Genomic DNA, 19,518 nt, shown 5'->3' on the forward strand with positions numbered 1-19,518 from the left:
ATGTCTTCAAAATTTCCCATAAAAAAAGATTGAACATATGTGCAATCTACTTATATAACTTCAGTAGATTCATAACACCCACTGTTATTCATTCTCCATTCTCACATACTTTTTGGAACGGTGAGGTCAAATCTTCATTGAGTTCCCAAACACTGTCAACCTTTTGATCTTCTCCTACCTCCCTGACCATGTTCCTTCATTCATTCAACAAGTATTTTTGAGAAAACCCCTAAATGCCAGGGATTGTGCTAAGCACCAAGGCTACTTTGGTGGGAGGAGTAAGTTATGATTTGTCATCATTGACTGATGACAAAAAAGCTACATGATCACCCAGGGCTGCGTAACTGAGTCAGTAAGGGCTCAGCTGGATGGCTCTTCTGTGGGGTCCCTTAATGGTGCTGGAACAGCAGGGGGTAGCACCTGCTGGATCTATTCCAGCATCTCTCCCCCTCTTTCCAAGTGTGGTCTTAAGGTTTCTCTTTGTGGCCTCTCCATGAGGACAAGTTTGGGCTTCCTTACAGCATGGTAGCCTCTAGATAGGCAGGTTGTTTCCATGTGACTGCAGGTGAAATTATTCCAGACAACAAGGCAGAAGTTGAGTCATGTTTGGTTGATGTAATTGAAAAGTCCATGGATTGTTAGGTGTCACTGGAAATTCCCTCCCTCTGTCAGTACTGTATGCTACTGTGTTGCTTTAGTCTCAGATATGTCCTCAGGTTTCCAACCAGAATTATATCCTAAGGGCTTAGCAACTTTTTAGGGAAGAGAATAACCCTTTGCTAAGCTCCAGGTTGTGTCTTTGACTCAGTTAAGGTCATATGCACCCTGGACCAATCACTGTGGTCCTCTGTACCACCACATTCTAAAAGAGATGATGATTGTCCAGACTCTGGAGCAGAGGAGGGATGAATTGATAATAATGTTGCAAGAAAAGCAGTCTGATGGGAATGTAAAGGGAAGACTGATGACAATGACAGGCAAAAGAGGGAATCAGAAATGACATTTGAACTCCATGACTGGAAACCTTTTGAAGGAAAGAGAAGCCAAAGCAGAAGAGCAGAAAATCTGCTAGACCTAAACTAAAAAGCCATGGGCAGCTGCCTGACAGGACTTACCCAGGCCCACACGACAATGAGGGAATTGTGGTCAACAATGGAACAGGAGTCATGTCATGAGCTTTATCTCCCTGGGTCTGCCACTAACTCTCTACATCAGTGTTTCCCAAACTTTTGACATATGTGTACCCCTTCTATAACTTTCGTAATGCTGATACCCCTTGTACTCATGAGAACGTAGAATTAGGCACAGCTAAGCACGGTGCAGTGCATATCCCCACCATACTCCGGTGCAACGCTTACCCACACCGAACTCTTCCCGTACCCCTGGGGGTACGTGTACCACACTTTGGGAAACACTGCTCTACATGATCTTGGGCAGACCACTTAACCTTTCTGGACCTCAGTTTCCTCATTTCTAAAATTATCTGGGAGGGCTCCATGGTCACTGACTTCCTTTTCCATTTTCACTTTCTGTGCTGCTATTTCTGGAGATGAATATAACTGATTCTTCCTTCATAATAGCTCTGGAATTCACTTTTCTCTGTTTAGTGGTCTAGGTCTTCACAGCCATTAGAGTATGACTTCTTCCCCTTACCAGGTGTGGGATCTTGGGTGAATCACCTAATCTCTTTTGGTTCAGTTTCTTTATCTATAAAATGGGAATAATAACAGTCCAAATATTTTGGGGTTATTGTGAAGATTAAATGAACATATATAAAGTGTTTAGGATAGATGGGGCAAATTTTAAGTGCAACATAACTATTAGTTATTATAAAAATTACTCACTGCGTTGTTTCCTGACTTTTATTGGGATGAGTGCTCTTGATGGCAGGATGGAAAAATGAACAGTGTTTGATACATATATCCCCCTGGTCATGCATATTTTTCACAAGTGGCCACAAGGACACTCTCATTTGGGCTTGAAGAAAGAGAGCAATGCATTATGAGTATTGTGGGCATATTTTTGGAACTCTGAATTAGAACATATGATTTCACAAGTCTGAGTATACTCATTAGCAAGTGATAAATATGATGAAATAAAAACTGTCCTGCATTCTTGCCATAATTATGGGTAAATTTCATTTGTCTGACTCCACATTATGGTCCCTTCAACAAACACTGTAACAGCCCAAGAAGAAACACCACTTGCACTAGACCCAGAGTCAGTCAGACTTGCTCTCTGAGAATTGCTTTCCAGATGCCTCAGGGGGAGAACAGCACTTAGGGGCATAAATCACACACATACACACCACATTTTTTGTTCTCCCAAAGGCTGAAATTTTAGCAATTTGTTAGTAATTTTTCAAAATCTCCCTTGTCTGTACTGCCTTCTAGTGCCAACTTCCTATGTGCAGAAAATAAAATAAAAAGACATAATTGATGGGTCCTATTGGCTTCTAAAAACAATTGCATTTGATCTTGTTGGGAAGTTTTTGTAAAATCCAGATTCTTACAGTGGTGCCTCTCTAATATAAAGTTATACTGAGGCTGAGGACAGAAGACAAGAGACTCTGATTGGCCCTGAAAACTGAGGGCCAGCAACTTTTATAAGTGTTTATGCTTCCCAAGTGTTTCATTTCTATTACTATACCCATTCTCATAACAACCTGTGGGTAGGTACTATCATCACTGCCATTTTACAGATAAGGCAACTGAGGCTCAGAAAAAGAAAACAACTTGATTAAAAAAAAAATTGTTTCAGCTAGACCAAAAAATATGTGTCTCCTCAAAATTCTACTTTAGTGATTGTTTCCCCAAAAATATAACAAATAGGATTTCTCTCTTAAGCCATTTCTAGTTTCTGGAGGCTGACCAGAGATCTTTCATTGAAAAGGATTCTAAGGTCATGCCTAGAGTTATGATTTGTTAGCAATGTCTGACTCAAATGGATAATAAAGTGCCAGCTATTTGCCAGATATTTTCCATCTTATGTCATATCATGATATCTATACTCTTTAACTCTGCCCCTATATTTTAGAAATATATAGATCCTTATGTCTCATAAGTATCTCTTTTCATTGCAATTAAGCTCAAACACACTTAAGCCAAAAACTTAAAATTTATTATAAGAACATGGAGGTGTCTCTTAGAACCCAATGATTAGAAATGCTGAAAGGCCTTTCCATATATCACTGAAACCAAGAACTGAACTGTCAGACAGACTTTCCCTGTTACTTTCTTTATCTCTTATTCCCTCTCTCTCTTTTAGCCCCCTATCCACTCTAACAACTACCATTTCTCATTTTCTGTATTCTCTCCCCCCATCACCTCTTTCTGGAGCCACATATTATTATTTTTTTTACTATTTTTTATTGACTTTTTAAGAGAGGAAAAGAAAGGAAGAGGAAGAGAGAGAGGAAGAGAGAGAGAAACATCAATGAGAGAAAGAAACATTGATTGGCTGCCTTCTACACACCCCCAACTGGTAATAGAGCCCACAACCTGGGCATGTCCCCTGACAGGGAATCAAACTGGTGACCTCTTGGTAACCTGGATGACACTCAATCAACTGAGTCACCCCAGCCAGGGTTATAGTCACATGTTCTTGTATCTGATATCTCTGAGCATTTGCTTAATTCTTCTTTCTCTATGGATCAGTTTTCTCTATTTCTCCAGGAACATGTGACAAGATTAAAAGTAGCACTTTCCACAATGAGGATGGCTATAATTGTAAAAGTTGAAAATTTCAAGTGTTGGTGTGAATTTGTGAAGAAATTGGAACCCTTGCACAAAAGGGTGCAACTGCTTGGAAAACCATTTGGGGGTTCCTTAAAAAGTTATAAATGTTATCATATGACCCAGCAATTCTATTTCTAGGTGTATACTTAAAAGAATTGAAAGCTGCCACTTAAACAGATATTTGTACACCAATGCTCAAATAATCATTATTCACAACAGCTAACAAATGGAAACAACCTAAATATCAATCAAAAGGTAAATGGATAAAATGTGGTGTATACATGTAATGGAATATTATTAAGCCTTAAAAAAAGGAATGTGATTCTTATGAATTCTATAACATGGATGAACCTTGAAAACATTATGCTAAGTGAAATAAAACCAACACTTAAGAAGAAGTATTATATGATTCCCTAGATATGAGATACCTAGAATAGGTTAATTCAGAGAAAGACAGTAGAATGGAGGTTACAAGAGGCTAAGAAGAGGGAGGAGTGGGAAGTTATTGTTTATTGGGTAAAAAATTTTTGTTAGAAATAACAAAGTTCTGCCAAAACCAGTTTGGCTCAGTGGATACAGCGTTGGCTGCAGACTGAAGGGTCCCAGGTTCGATTCCGGTCAAGGGCATGTACATTGGTTGCGGGCACATCCCCAATGATTATCTCTCATTGATGTTTTTATCTTTCTATCCCTATCTCTTCCTCTTTGTAAAAAAAAAAAAAATCAATAAAATATATATTTAAAAAAATTTAACAATGTTCTAAAAATAGGTAGTGGTGGAGAAACCAATATGGTGGTATAGGTAAGCACCTAAACTGCTGCCTCGCACAATTTCAAAACTACGGCGTAACCCCATGGACCCAGGCTCATACAGGGGAGGGGAGAAAGTCTGGACTTTCAGGTAGAGAGAAAAGCACAAGGAGACTCAAGAGACTCAGGGAAGCTGCAGCAGGCAAGGGTCTGGAGGCGCACACAGGCGCAAGTATGTGCAGAGAAGACTGACTGCGGAGGCTGCCCTGGCATTCCCTAGCAGAAGGGAATTGGAAGCTCCTGAATGCACTGAACTCCAGTTCTGAATGCAATAAACCCCAGTTCTGGGCGAGCCACAGGGGACCCACACTCTTACGGGGGGATCAGGACTGTCAGGCGGAAATTCAGGGGAGCTACAAAAGGCAGAAGTCTGGAGAGAGGACTGACTGCTGACTGCGCCATTGGCTGGAGGGAACTGGAAGCTCCTGACTGCTCTGAACTCCAATGCTGGGTGAGAATCTGGGAATCCAGATTCATTGGGGGAGAAACTGGCAGCAGGAGAAACTCGAGGGCAGCTTTCTCTCAGAGGTGCTTGCAGCGATTACCGAGGATGCGGAGAAAAAAGAACCCTTGTGCACTGCTGGTGGGAATGCAGACTGGTGCAACCACTGTGGAGAACAGTATGGAGTTTCCTCAAAAAAATGAAAATGGAACTCCCATTTGACCCAGTAATCCCACTCCTAGGAATATATCCCAAGAAACTAGAAACACCAACCAGAAAGGATATATGCACCCTATGTTCATAGCAGCACAATCTACAATAGCTAGGATTTGGAAACAGCCTAGGTGCCCGTCAGCAGATGATTGGATCAAAAAACTATAGTACAATGGAATACTATGCTGCCATAAAAAAGAAGGAATTCTTATCATTTGCAGCAACCTGGATGGAACTGGAGAACATTATGCTGAGTGAAATAAACCAGTCAATGAAAGAAAAATACTACATGATCTCACTCATTTATGGATAAGGAACATTATAAACTGATGAACAAAAAGATAGATACAGAGATGGTAAAGCAACAAACAGACTGTCAAATTACAGTGAGGAGGTAGGGAGATATGGGGGAGATAAGAGATCAACTGAAGGACTTGTATGCATGCATATAAACATAACCAATGGACACAAACTCTGGGAAGGGAGGTCATGTATGAGAGTGGGGGAGAGGGGGAATTGGTAAGATATGTACACATATAATACCTTAATTAAAAAAATGAAAGAAAAAAAAAAGTTGGCCAAAACTGGTTTGGCTCAGTGGGTAGAGCATCGGCCTGAGGACTGAAAGGTCCCAGGTTTGATTCTGGTCAAGGGCATGTACCTTAGTTGTGGGCGCGTCCCCAGTAGGGGGTGTGCAGGAGGCAGCTGATCAATGTTTCTCTATCATCGATGTTTCTGGCTCTCTATCCCTCTCTTTTCTTCTTTTAAAAAATTAATAAAATATATATATTTTTTAAAAAGTTGAAGATAGTGCAAGAAGCCTCTGGGACAACTTCAAGTGTACCAACATCAGAATTATGGGGGTGCCAGAAGAGAGAGAGCAAGATACTAAAAAACTATTTGAAGAAATAATGATTGAAAACTTCCCCCACCTAATGAAAGAAATAGACTTACAAACAAAAGGAATCCAAAGAGGACCACACCAAGACACATCATAATTAAAATGCCAAGGGCAAAAGACAAAGAGAGAATATTAAAAGCAGCAAGAGAAAAACAGTTAATTACCTACAACAGAGCACCCATACGATTGTCCGCTGATTTCTCAACAGAAACTATGCAGGTCAGATGGGAGTGACAAGAAATATTCAAAGTGATGAATAGCAAGAACCTACAACCAAGATTACTCTATCCAACAAAGTTATCATTCAGAATTGAAGGTCAGACAAAGAGCTTTACAGATAAAAAAAAGAAAAAAAAAAGCTAAAGGAGTTCATACCACCAAACCAGAATTATATGAAATGCTGAAAGGTATTCTTTAAGAAAAGGAAGAATAAAAAAGTAAAGATAAAAATTATGAACAACAAATACCTATCTATCAATAAGTGAACCTAAAAATCAAGTGAATTAAAAATCGAAGGAACCAAATAAACTGGTGAATATAATAGAATCAGGGGCATAGAAAGGGAGTGGACTGATAATTCTCAGGGGAAAATAGATTTGGGCGGTGCAGGAAGAGACTGGACAAAAATCATACACCTATGGATGAGGACAGTGGGGGGGAGGTAAGGGCAGAGGGTGGTGTGGAAACTGGGAGGAGGGGAGCTACAGGTTCGGGGGGGGGGGAGAGGAGAAACAATTGTAATAATATGAACAATAAAGATTCATTACATTCAAAAAAATTAAAAATAAAAAAATAAAAATAGGTAGTGGTGATACAATATTGAGAATGTACTTAATATCACTGCATTGTACACTTAAAATGGCTATGTTATGTTGTGTATATTTTACCACAATGAAAATATGGTGGAGGAGAGAAGAGTAGCACTTTCCAAATATAAATACAATTAATCACAAATGCAATTTAAAAACTTTTAATAGTCACAATTTTAAAAGGTAAAATTAATTTTTAAAATATTCTTTTAATTAATATATGAAAAATATAATTTAACATATAATCAATATAAAATTTTAATGAGAGATATTCTGAATTTTTCCTTCATACTAAGTCTTTAAAATCCAATGTGCAGTTTACACTTAGAAAATATCTCAATTTGGATTGGCCATATTTCAAATGACCAATGTTTAGTGGCAGCCAAACTTATTGGCACAGATCTACAGTTCATATATCTTTGATTCTAGCAACCAGCTGGTATTGGCTAGCATCCCTGACTCTCCATTTCAATCTTTCAGGACAGAGAACTTGCTTGACCTACATCGAGGCAGGTGTCCATATCTTATCCAATCAGCCTTGCCCAGGAAGGCAAGAATCACATCATATAAAAATGGTGGCCAAAGAGGAGGGCAGATCTCAAAAAAGAAGAGGGAGGGATGGCCTGGGTCTAAAGAATCTGTAACATAATGTTTACAGAGGCTGAGTTAGGAAAAAACATGTAGTGTCCCCTTTATTATCTGGGAGAGTCCAGAAGTTCTCAATAATCTTGCATTTGGGGAATATAAGACAGAGACACTCCTCAAGGCAAGGCAACCCAAGAAGAATAGTGTTTCCACCTGGGGAGAAAAACAAGCATGTGTCCCAAATTTAAGAGACTCGGAGCTGTCCAGAGAGGACACCGCCATGCAGAATCAACTCTGCACTGGATAAGAAATCTGCAGCAGAGGCTGGGAAACAGGCATTTTCATGATCACTTTCAAGTTGAGAACTCATCTTGAAGAACAAAATTAATCCAGGAAGAACAGTCCCTTGCAGCTTTGGAATCTGCCCTTGCCCCTGGCCCTGGCCCCCCAGGGCCTCAGGATGAAACTTTTGTCATGCTCTGCGCCAACACCGAGAGCTCCCGTTTATAGAGATGTCTTTCAGTTACACAAACAATTTTTGTGGGAACATCCAGTAATCCCTCCTTTTGTTTATGGAAGCTCTTCAATATGAAGAAGGCTTAAGTTCTTAATGAGAACAGAGGAAACAACTGTTTTGCTCTTCTTAGGATACTGGGGCCTCTGAAGGAGCGCATGTTTCTTACTTAGTTAGCTATAACCATTTAATGAGGTGACTATGTCAACTGTTTGTCACAGTTCCTCACCCAAACATGTCCACTTAGCCCCCAGGTAATAACAGTGACAGAGAAAGATTGCTACCACTGCATATAACTGCTACTCTGAGGAGAGCAAATGATGGAAAAGGATGGAAGGCGATAGGGTGAGGGTTCTGGGATCCTGTTTCTTTGGCTGAGGTCAAGCTACTATCAGTGTTTCTCAAAGTGTAGCATAAGGATGATGGCTTTCTGCTGCCTCAAGACTTTCTAATGTTTCACATTGCTCTTAGGATAAAATCCAAACTCATTATCATAGCCTCCAAGGCTTTCTATGATCTGGCCCCCACTTACCTCTATGACCTCCTCTTGTAGCTCACTTTAATCCAATACTGGTCTCCTCTCTGTTCCGTGAGCATGGCAATTCCTGAGGACCTTTGCCTAGGACCCTCTTCCCTAACTCTTTGCATGGATGGATCATTCTCGTGGTTTAAGAATCAACTCAAATGTTTATTCTTTACAGAAGCTTCCCCTGAACCCCAAGCATAAATCAGTCTCTGACCCCTTACTGCAATAGCAAGCCATTCTTCAACCCATTGCCTGATTCATAACACTCTTCCCAATTGGGAATGACCTTATTTTTTCATCTTTATTTTCCCCACTGGAATGTAAGCCCCTTAAGAGTAGGGACAGCCTTAGCAGGTTTAGCTCAGCAGATAGAGCATTGGCCTGTGGACCAAAGGGTGTCAGATTTGATTCCAGTCAAAGGCACGTACTAACTTGGTTGCAGGCTCCTCACCGGCCCATGCCCTGGTCAGGGCTCGTGCAAAAGGCAACCAATCAATGTACTTCTCTCACATCAATGTTTCTTTCTCTCTGTCTTTCCCTCTCTCTTACACTCTCCCTAAAAATCAGTGGGAAAATGTCCTCATTTGAGGATTAACAGACAAAACAAAAAGTTAAGATATATTTAGCTCATCTGCTGATCCCCAGAGTCCAAAATAGTGCCCGGCACATAGTACAATTTCAATAAATATTTTTTAAATAAATGAGTCAACTATCTGGAGTGCTCCAGAACCACTAACTCATATCCTTTGGAGTCTGCATTTTTCACAAGTGCCTCAGATAATTTGTATACATCCTAGAGTTTGAGAAAAATTGTACTATGTTTACCTGCCTGTTTAACAACCCACCTTTCCCTCTTATGTTCTACCTAAAGGCTGTCCTGTCTGAGACTATCAGGCAAATGAGAGGACATTTAAGTCTTCACCAGCATGGTGGTTCAATTTGTCCTTCCTGTGATTATTCACTGAACAGTGATGTAAAAGGGATGTCGGTGGGATAATGAGTTTGATGAGGACAAGAGTCAGATAGATTTTCTTTTTTTAAAAATTTGTTTATTTTTATTGTTGAGAGTATTTCAACATTTCATCCATTTCATCCCTTTGCCCCCTCAATCCTATTCCCACCTCACCCAGCTCTTCACTGCACTACATGAGTTATGCATATATTAATACAAGTTCTTTGGTTAATCTCTTCCTGCTTCCCTCCACCCCCTTTCCACTGAGATCTGTCAGTTTGTTCCATGCTTCCATGTCTCTGGACCAATTTTGTTTGTCAGCTTATTTTGCTCATTAGATTCCCCATATAAGTGAGTTCATGTGCTATTTATCTTTCTCTGAATGGCTTATTTCACTTAGCATAATAGTCTCCGGTCCATCCATGCTGTCACAAGGGTAAAACATCATTCTTTTTTATAGCTGCACAGTATTTCATTGTGTAAATGTACCATAGATTTTTTTTATTCATTCATCTTCTTAACTATTGTAAATAAAGCTGCTATGAACGTAGGGGTGCATATATTCTTTCTGACTAGTATTTTTTGCAATTGTTAGGATATAATTTCAGAAGTGAGATTGCTAGGTGGGTCTTCTTCATTATTTATTCCCATATTTAACAGAGTGCCTCACATATAGAGGGTTGACAATAAATATTTGTTAAATCAATCAATAAACAAATAATGAATACTGACATGAGTCCCAGACAATGTGCTAGACACCAAATATGACAAATCTGCATATATCTATAAGTTTCTCAAAACCTAGAGGGAAGACAAAAATGAAACTTTATAATTAGAATATGAGTTCTATGGATAAGGTATCTGGGCTTCACAAAGAAGGGAAAATTAGAGTTACACTTTGTTTTATTTCTTTTGCATCCCCATAACCTCTCGTATCAATTATCTATAAGTAGAATATTTTGGTGTTATAGAGAGATATTGGAGAATAGGAGTTTGTTTCTCAGCTCCATCATGTTCTTACTAACTGTGCAAATTTAAGCAAACCTCTCAAGACTGCAATTTCCTCTTCATGTACCTACTTCACAGGGCTGAGGTGAGAATTAGATCAATTAATGCATGAAAAGTTTAGTCTACCTCAAAATACACCAGTTATTATTATCACGTAGCTTTAAATTCCTCTAACCTCCAAACCCAATCCCTTTTCATGCACATTAAAAATGAATTTTTACAAATTCATTTACCAATAGCTAAAGTAGGAAGGAATATCAGTCTCAGCCCATGTTAGTGGAGTCTGAAATTAATTGTCTCTATTCTCCTTGTGACATTGTAATTTAGAATGAAAGTGTTTTCTCCCTAGATGGGAAAGAAATGTCACCATTACATCACACAGAATGGGGTCCCCATGTCTTGCTAAAGCTTTTGCAAAGAAATATTTTGTTATGATGAAACCACATGTTCAGACAAAAGTCTTTTTTTATGTGAAACTTGACTTCAGTAAAAAATAAAACGTAAATATGTGGATTATTGTCTAAGCCTTACTAAGGCTTAGAGAGAGGCTTTGAATCCCGTGAAATGTGGGGATAATAAGGTTTGTTAATAGCCACCCCCTGCCCCCATTAGCCAGTGAATTCTTAGACAATAACATCTGGACTTTGTGGTTACAAAAACCACTCATTCTGGCTTGCCAGAGATAGTCCTAGTTTATGCCCGTTACTGTTATTTAATTAAAAACAGTACTTTCTTGCACTCTTAAAAATGTCTCAGTTTGGGTGACAATTAAATGCTCACCCTAGTCACAGTTGTTTAGTTCTCCCCAGTGGAAAACTCAAGATCCAATATGGAGAAATAACTACACTAATTACATTTGCAAAGCCCTTCCTACGTGCAGGGCATGTGCTGATCACTCTCCATGCATTATTTCACTCACTGCTCCCATAATAGCTCAGATAAGACTTCTAGAAGACTTGGGAAGAGAAAAGATTACAGCATGCCACTCTGTGCCTCAATTTTATCATCTGTAAGATGGATATAAGAGTTGTTGTGCCGGGACCGGTTTAGCTCAATGGATAGAGCGTCGGCTTGGGGACTGAAGGGTCCCGGGTTCGGTTCCAGTCAAGGGCATGTACCTTGGTTGTGGGCATATCCCCGGTGGGGGGTGTGCAGGAGGCAGCTGATCGATGACTCTCTCTCATTGATGTTTCTAGCTCTCTATCTCTCTCCTTTCCTTTCTGTACAAAATCAATAAAATATATTTTTTTTAAAAAAAGAGTTGTTGTGATGAGGATTAAAGGAATTATTACAGGCAAAGCTCTTAGAACAGTGCCTGGCACACCGAACAAGTGTTATCTCCTATTATTAGTCATCTCTTCAACCTCATTTGGGATCACCTCCCCATTGCACACATACTTGTTCACATGCACACACACACACATACACTCACACATGCTCACTCACTCACTCACTCACTCACTCACTCCACAGCCATGCTGGTTTTCTTCCAGTTATTCCAACTAGCCAAGTTCTCTACCTCACTTATGCTGTTCTTTCTTCATGGAATGCTTTTCCTCTCTTCTATGAAAGGCCAATTCATGCTCATGCTTTGAGCCTCTCCTAAATTATCACCTTCTCAAAGAAGCATTCCTTGACCCTTTTCAAAACAAAAGTCTCACTCCATCTCTTTTTATTTCCTTTCTAGCTTTCAACAGAATCTAAAATAGTCTTATTTATGCATTTGTTAGTTTGTATACTTATTACCTGCTGCAACTCTTAGATTAACTATCTTGCTATTCTTGTATCTCTGCATCTAGCAAAGTGCCTGGAATGATAGATATTCAATAAAGATTTGTTGAACTGCGTTCCCCAAATTCTATAAGTAAAAACTTCAGATGCTAAATCCAAGTCAGGTTACAGCCAGAGGCCCCACACAGAAAGAGATATGGCAATTGTGCAAACCGTTTCTCCCCCATAGGAACCCCATCACCTTCAAAAGCTCAAAGCCTATGACTCAGTATTCTATCCTGGGCACCAATTCCTATTTATCTCCTGGTATGAGTACCCTGATAGTTGAGTTAAATGAGCAGGCTCAGTATTTGATGATTTGAGTCCATTTCTTACACCCCGCGGGGAAATAAGAGTCTTCTGATATATATTTGCTGAGGAAGCAGTGAAAGCTATCATACAACTCTCATTACCTGTGCTGCTTGGGGAGCAACAGTTTTATTGAGGGCATCACCACATGTCTTTCAGTTGCTTGTGGGATTTGGAGAACCTGAATGAGGTTGGGATTTTCCTGTCCTGGACAGAGACAGAGTGCAGGGTTATCAACTCTCTTGTGATCTTTTGTACATCAGAGTCACCTATAGCTCTTAGTTAAAACTCCACATTCCCAGCATCCCAACTCATGAGAGTCTAAATCAATGGAACTTTTGTTATGGTAGCATATACTCAAAAGTATCTTTTATGACTGCTGATATGATGCATGTAAGCAAGCAGCTTTACATACATTATGTGGTTTAATCCAATTCTCAATCCTATGATGTAGGCATTACTTTCTCCCTCTTCATAGATAAAAAACAAAACCTAGAGCTGAGAGAAATTGAGGACTTTCCCCAAGGTCATGCAGCTCATGTGTGGAGCTAGGAAGCCTAGCTTCTCAATTGTGTCCATGGGCCAGTAGCTTCAGCAGCCCCTGGAAGTTCATTAGAAATGCAGGTTCTCAAGCCACACCTCAAACGTCCTGAACCCAAATCTCCCCAACTGACTTAAATGCACATTCAAGTGTGAGAATCTGACTCAACATTGGCATTCTTTCTTCTCCAGTGGTGGTCAAACAAGAGTTGTCACTGGAACCACTTGGGATTGTTATCAACTAGGTAGTTATCCAGGCCCCATCTCCAGAGGCCCTAACTCAGTGGGTCTGGGCTGAGATCCAGGCAACTCTCTTTTTAATAGCAGCCCAGGCAGTTCTGAGGTGGGTGGTCTATGGTAAGAACCACACTTTGAGAAACATATGTAGAAAAGGTATCAGTCTCCCTTTCCTTCTCTTTAAGAATGAAATAGAATCATTTTTAAAATGAGCTTCCAACTGAAAGATTATTCTATTAAGATTGGTTTTCATACTTGTGATGAGGAAGACACCTCAACATATTGACACTTGAAGTAGAAAGACTTTAGAGATCATAAGGTCAAAACCCTTTTTTTTTCATAGATGAGAAAATTGAGGTTCAAGAGTGACAGAAAACCTTCCCATGATCACGTGGCTCATTGGTGGCAGAGCTAAATCAAAACCCAAGGCTCCTAATTTTTTCCACCAAAACACACATCACAGAATACATCGCTCCACAGACATAGCAACACAAGTGAAGACTATAGGCTCTTAGCATGGGCCAGGCATTCCAAGGGCTTTTACAAATTCACTCATTTTAATCTCACCACAATCCATGAGGTAAGTACTATTATAACCCATAATACTGATGAGGAAATTGAGGCACAGAGAAGGTATGTCACCTGCTCACCTAGTAAGTTGTAGAGTCAGAGTTCAAACTGAGGCAGTCCAGATTCTTAATGCATTTAGGAAGCAATGAATGAATGAATGAATGAATGAGCTAATCCACTGATTAAATATTAAGTGACTGCAAATTGTTCTGAAATACTCCTTCCTGTTTTTTTCTTTTTCTTTGTCCCCAAATGAGCCCAGAATCAGGTTAGAGTAGAATGCACCACCCCCTTGTGAGTATCTGATTAAGATACCAATACCAATAGGAATTGGTATCACAGACCCACTTTTCTACTGACCAGCTATGTAACTTTGGACAAGTCACATAACCTACTTAAACTTTAGTATGTTTATATAAAAATAACAACAACAACAACAACAACAATAATAATAATAATAAATAGTAACAAACTCTAAGGGTTCTTGTAATTGGAAAAAAAGATAACACAATTAAAATGTATTCTTATTTTAAGCCCTAACACATTTTTTACAGCCATGTTTGGTTTTCAAATGAGCTTGAAGTTGTTTTAAAGCCCCCTGAGGGTAAGGGACTGTTCCTTGAACTTTCTTATCATTCCCACAATCCCCAACTGGATATATTCCAGAGACAGTTGCTCAGTGATAGGGATTAGCTCCAGTTACCATGTTTACATACCAAGGGAGGGAAGAAACTCTTCTTCAAGGCATAGTTTCCCTGACCCGTCCCTGCCATTGGTTCCTCCTTTTATGGATAGAACACGGGAATGTGCAGAGAAACTTCTACTCACTGCAGAAGATGGAACTCTTCTTTAAAGAAAAGTTACCTTGAAAAATAAATTGGACTGGGCATCACCAGCACAATTTTCCCATCCCGGTTGGTGGCTTTGGGCAAACCGCTCAGTCCATCTAGGTCTCTATGCCTATCCCCATGAAAGAAACAGGATAGTTACTGAGATCTCTCATGACTCTTGCCAATGTTAACTTTCTAATTCTTTGAGTCCATATTCAACAGTTGTCAAATTGCCCCCACCCTCCCTCTTAATCTTCACTGTAAGATATTGATGGTGAATGACCTGGGTCTCATCAAATGGGGTGGGGGTACATAAAAGTTATTAAATATAACATAAATAAAACTACCTTATAAATTGAGTGCCTTCTATGTGCCACCCATTGTGCTAGTGCACCCATACCTATCACAACCCTAGAAGGTAGGTATTATTGTTATGATTATACATGTGAGAAAACCAGTACAGAGAGTTTAAGAGATAGGCTCAAGGTCACATAAGTGGCACTGGTAGAATTTGAACCCAGATTTTGTGTGACCCAGGATATATTGTTGAGTTAAAAACAACAACAAAAAAAAAGCAAAATGATCATATGATAAATAATATATATCATAAATAATTGGGTGGAGGTAGCAAGGACTTCTTTTAATATATCTTGTTTTAAAAGCACCCCCTAAAAATTCTAGGTAAGCAGGAGCAAAGGAACATAAATGTGTAACCAGTCTTTGGCACAACCTCATGGACAAGAGCTATGTAGAGACTATAAAGCACCATTATTGGGCTGCAGATCCCTACTAAGGTATATCCTAAGGACAAATGGGACTGGAAAAAGTCATTGTATTGGTGGCAGTAGTGTTGGTATTGGTACTTTGAGAATGCTGTGAGTGTTCTGTGGAATAAATTGAACAAATAATTTTGTGGGTGTCATAGAAAGCCAGGATTTTCAACACGGGAGAAAGGAAATACAGATTATGGTAGATGGTGGTAAATAAAAACCCTGTAATCCTAAATATGAATAAAAACTATTTGTATGGTACATATTTTCTAGTTCTATTGGCAGACAAAGCCTAGAAACAACAATCTACATGCACTGAGCAACTCTGGTAACTTAGATTATTACCGCTAAACACTATTTCTCACTCAAAGAAACCACGGCCCCTTGGAGAAATGACTGACTTCAATTTTGGAACAGGAAACGTTCAAAAATGAGCTTGGAAAGTTTGTCACATGAGAAAACAAGGAAGCTATCAAAGATTAAGAGGATTACATCAAAACAACACAGGAGCAAACTTGAAGAGACTGCCTTTGGCCAAAAATGGAATAATTTGAGCACGCAGTGTGCAAATCACATATAACATATTTAAATTTGTAGTATTTTAAGACATTGATTAATCACTTTACAGGTTGCTGTAGGACCAACTTATTATTTAGAAAACTGGCAAATAAGAGAAAAAATGAAACAAATTATATTTTTCTATAAAGAACTATGCCTTAGCATAACCAAATAGTTGATGAGGAAAAGTTTCTCTACATAGAGGTATTCTAGCTAGTGAAAAGAAAGGATGGAATACAGAATTAGTCCACCATTTTGTAATATGAATTAATAGAGCTAAACAATGATCAATGACTGGTCACATTGCAGAGAGACAATCAGTGCATCTCCTGTAGAAGAATAGGGCTTTGCCCTTCCCCACCCCCTCAAAAAAAACGGATTGTGAATTTAATAAAAATTCAAAGTCTATCTCCCAGTTTATAGTAAACACAAGAGACAGTGAATCTGTTAAATGTCATCACAGAGATGTCTTCAATAAGTCTGGGATGTGGGAAACTCTATAGGATAATCCACTCAGTTTGTCCTATAAAACACTTGCAAGGAAAAAAATAATAAAAGAGAGAAATTGAAGAATAATCTATAGATTAACAGAGACCTAAGAATCATAGTAATCAATTACAACATTTGGATTTTATTTGGTTTCTGATTTAAATGAAAAAATAAAACAACAGAAATGTTTAAAATAAAACATCAGTGAAAAGAGAACATTTATTAATTATTTAATAGTCGTCATAATGAATCATGATGCATTTCTAAAGTATGATGCTATTTCTAATGATTAATATGATAAGTGTACAATGGTATTAATGTGATTATTTCTTTTAGAGAATTATACCAAGATAGTCACAGAAAAAATTATATGCTTTCTAGGATTTGCCTTAAAATGATTCAGAGAGAGAGGTTGGAGACATAGACACAAGGTTATCCATGGGCTGATCATTGTTGGCACTGATGATGGGATTCAAAACACTATTCTACTTTTAAATAAGTTTGAAATTTTCCATAATAAAAAGTTAAAAGCAACACTTTCACAAGGCCACTGATGGAGAATCCTAGAAGTATGGCCCTTGTTTCTATGATTCCTAGGTCCTCCTATCTCTTCACCTCTTCCTTCCCCTCCATTTCCTCTCCTCCATTCCCTCCCTTTTCTTCTTTCCTCCCTCCTCTCCCCTCTCCCCCCTCTCTGTATAATTAGAAGAGCTTATACAAGTACTTGCATGGCTAATTGATTTCTTTTTCCTATTACTGGACTATAAGCTCATAAGAGCAAAGATTCTGTCTGATTTTGCTCACCATTCATATCCCTAAGAACCTAACAACTGTTGCATTCAAGTTGATTCTACATGTAAGTACAACCATCAACTATTTCATAATGCTTCTAGAATAGCTAGGTCTGAGGATTTCCATAATGAAATACATATTATTTTGTTACAAATTATTTTCCTTTTATTTTTTATTTACACTAAAGGTGGATATTATATTATCTTTTAGAATTATGTATCTAAGTGAATATTGTATTTAAACTTCATTTCACAATAACAAAGGGGGATTAAAAATATTTGTTATGAAAGCATTCTCTGGATCTGATGGGGTTGAAAGCATGGCTGTATCAGAATTTCAGCTGCATGGGTATGAGTTACTCACCCTTTCTTTCTGAGCCTCAAATTCCAGAACAGCATACCAGGTGTAATATCAGTATCTACCTCCTAGGTTTGCTGTGAGGATTAAATAATAGCAATAGGCTTAATTAAAGTAGTTATTATGATGATGACTATAATTATTATAATAATTATAATAACCAATTACATCAAATTTCTCTTCACAGTTTTGTCTAATTAAAACTAAGCCTTGACTCAGTACATAGGATCTTTGGGACCTGACTCCAATCATATCACACCACCACAGATCCAACTGCATTTTACAATTTGCAATCCCCTGAATGATTTGTGCAGTTCCAAGGCCTGGGCCATGATCAAATGGTTCTCCTTGCCAAAAAGGGTCTTTCTGTGCCCCCACCCTTTCCCCTCTTCCTCAAGACTCAATTCAACTATCACTTCTTCTAGGAAGCCTTTGCCATCAACCAATCTGATATCATTGTTTCTTTTTTATACTCTAATCCAGGGGTAGGGAATGTCCAGCCCACAGGCCATATCATTTGGTCTGGCCCTGCCAAGGCAACTGCAAGGGAGACTCAAAATTCAACAAATCTAGGAGCTTTTTTCATAGCAACATAAATTTTCAAATTGATAATTTTGTATGACCCACCAATAATGTTACAAATATCCAAATGGCCCTTGGCAGAAAAAAGGTTCCCCACCCCTGCTCTTGTATTTCCTGTACCTCTCACAGCTATAAGTAATAGTTGGTTTATCCATCTCCTATATGAATCTCTTGAGAGCACAGAGAATTTTTTGTGTCTTCAAATTCTGACATACAAGTTGGTGCTTAATAAATGTTTGTTAATTGGCTGAAGAAATAAATGACAAAGTGAATGAATGAATGAATGAATGAATGGTACCATTTCCCTAGAAACCCTCTTAATGGCTAATAAGCAAAAGAGCCAAACCTGAAATGTGAGTCTTTAAACATCCAATCCAAGGTGCCTGTAGTAACCCAGCTCACCTGAGTTTGGCCTGCGCCAATGCTAAAGAACAAATGTTTTTCATTCTGGGAAGTTTTGCCTCCAATTCCAAGATTCCCAGCTGCCTTAGACAAAGTGTTTGTTACCTTCAGTACAATGAAGAGGAGTGCCAGTATAAAATGTGAGAGGGTCTAGAAGGGTGAGGAATTGCAAATCCACTGGGTTCCAATATACCAAACAGCTGTTCTTAGATTTTCCGACAGTTTGTCCTGGCGAGGATCCCAGCTGCCCTATGCTGGCCCCTTTATTCCTGGCAATTCTGTCTTCCTGGGAGCTGCCTGATGACCATAAAGGTGCCCACTTAAGATTCTAACTTGACAACCACCATAAATTATCAGGCTCAACCAGGGCTCAGGAAAACGCTGCATTTTCGCTTTTCTCAAATCTGTGGCTGTCAGGTGACTGGCCAGTAGCAGTGAAAAGGTTCATAGTGCAGTCTTGGGGATCACTGACAGGTGCACTTCAACACTGACTTCCCCAGGTCCAGATCCTCCTTTTAAATGTTCACATTCTAAACAGACAGTCAAACCTCAGATAGAAGGCAGGGGTGGGTGGGTGAGTAGAAAGAGATAGACCAAAGAACTTGAATGCATATATATATATAACCCATGGGCACTGACAATAGCATGGTGAAGAGGGGGGAGGTGGTGCGGGGCGGGCTAGAAGAGGTCAAGGGCAGAAAAGGAGACATATGCAATACTTTAAACAATAAAGATTTTTAATAAATACAGCCTAACTAAAATAAAATAAAACAGATGTTCTCATTTTAGTGCGTCTACCACCTATTTTATATTCC

The 19,518-nt window shown here is 39.0% G+C and overlaps 1 long non-coding RNA gene across 1 annotated transcript; it reads right to left on the reverse strand.

The window, feature by feature from the left end:
- Window positions 1-4,054: 4,054 nt before the first annotated feature.
- Window positions 4,055-17,775, reverse strand: LOC118711048. The gene is made up of 3 exons (XR_004985623.1): window positions 17,763-17,775; window positions 9,087-9,089; window positions 4,055-4,150 (listed from the first exon to the last, which is right to left on the reverse strand). It is a non-coding gene; the product is annotated as an uncharacterized LOC118711048 (long non-coding RNA).
- Between the last annotated feature and the right edge of the window lie 1,743 nt (window positions 17,776-19,518).

The sequence above is a fragment of the Pipistrellus kuhlii genome, unplaced genomic scaffold (genome assembly GCF_014108245.1).
Source record: "Pipistrellus kuhlii isolate mPipKuh1 unplaced genomic scaffold, mPipKuh1.p scaffold_m20_p_8, whole genome shotgun sequence".
In the NCBI taxonomy this organism is placed as follows: Eukaryota; Metazoa; Chordata; class Mammalia; order Chiroptera; family Vespertilionidae; genus Pipistrellus; species Pipistrellus kuhlii.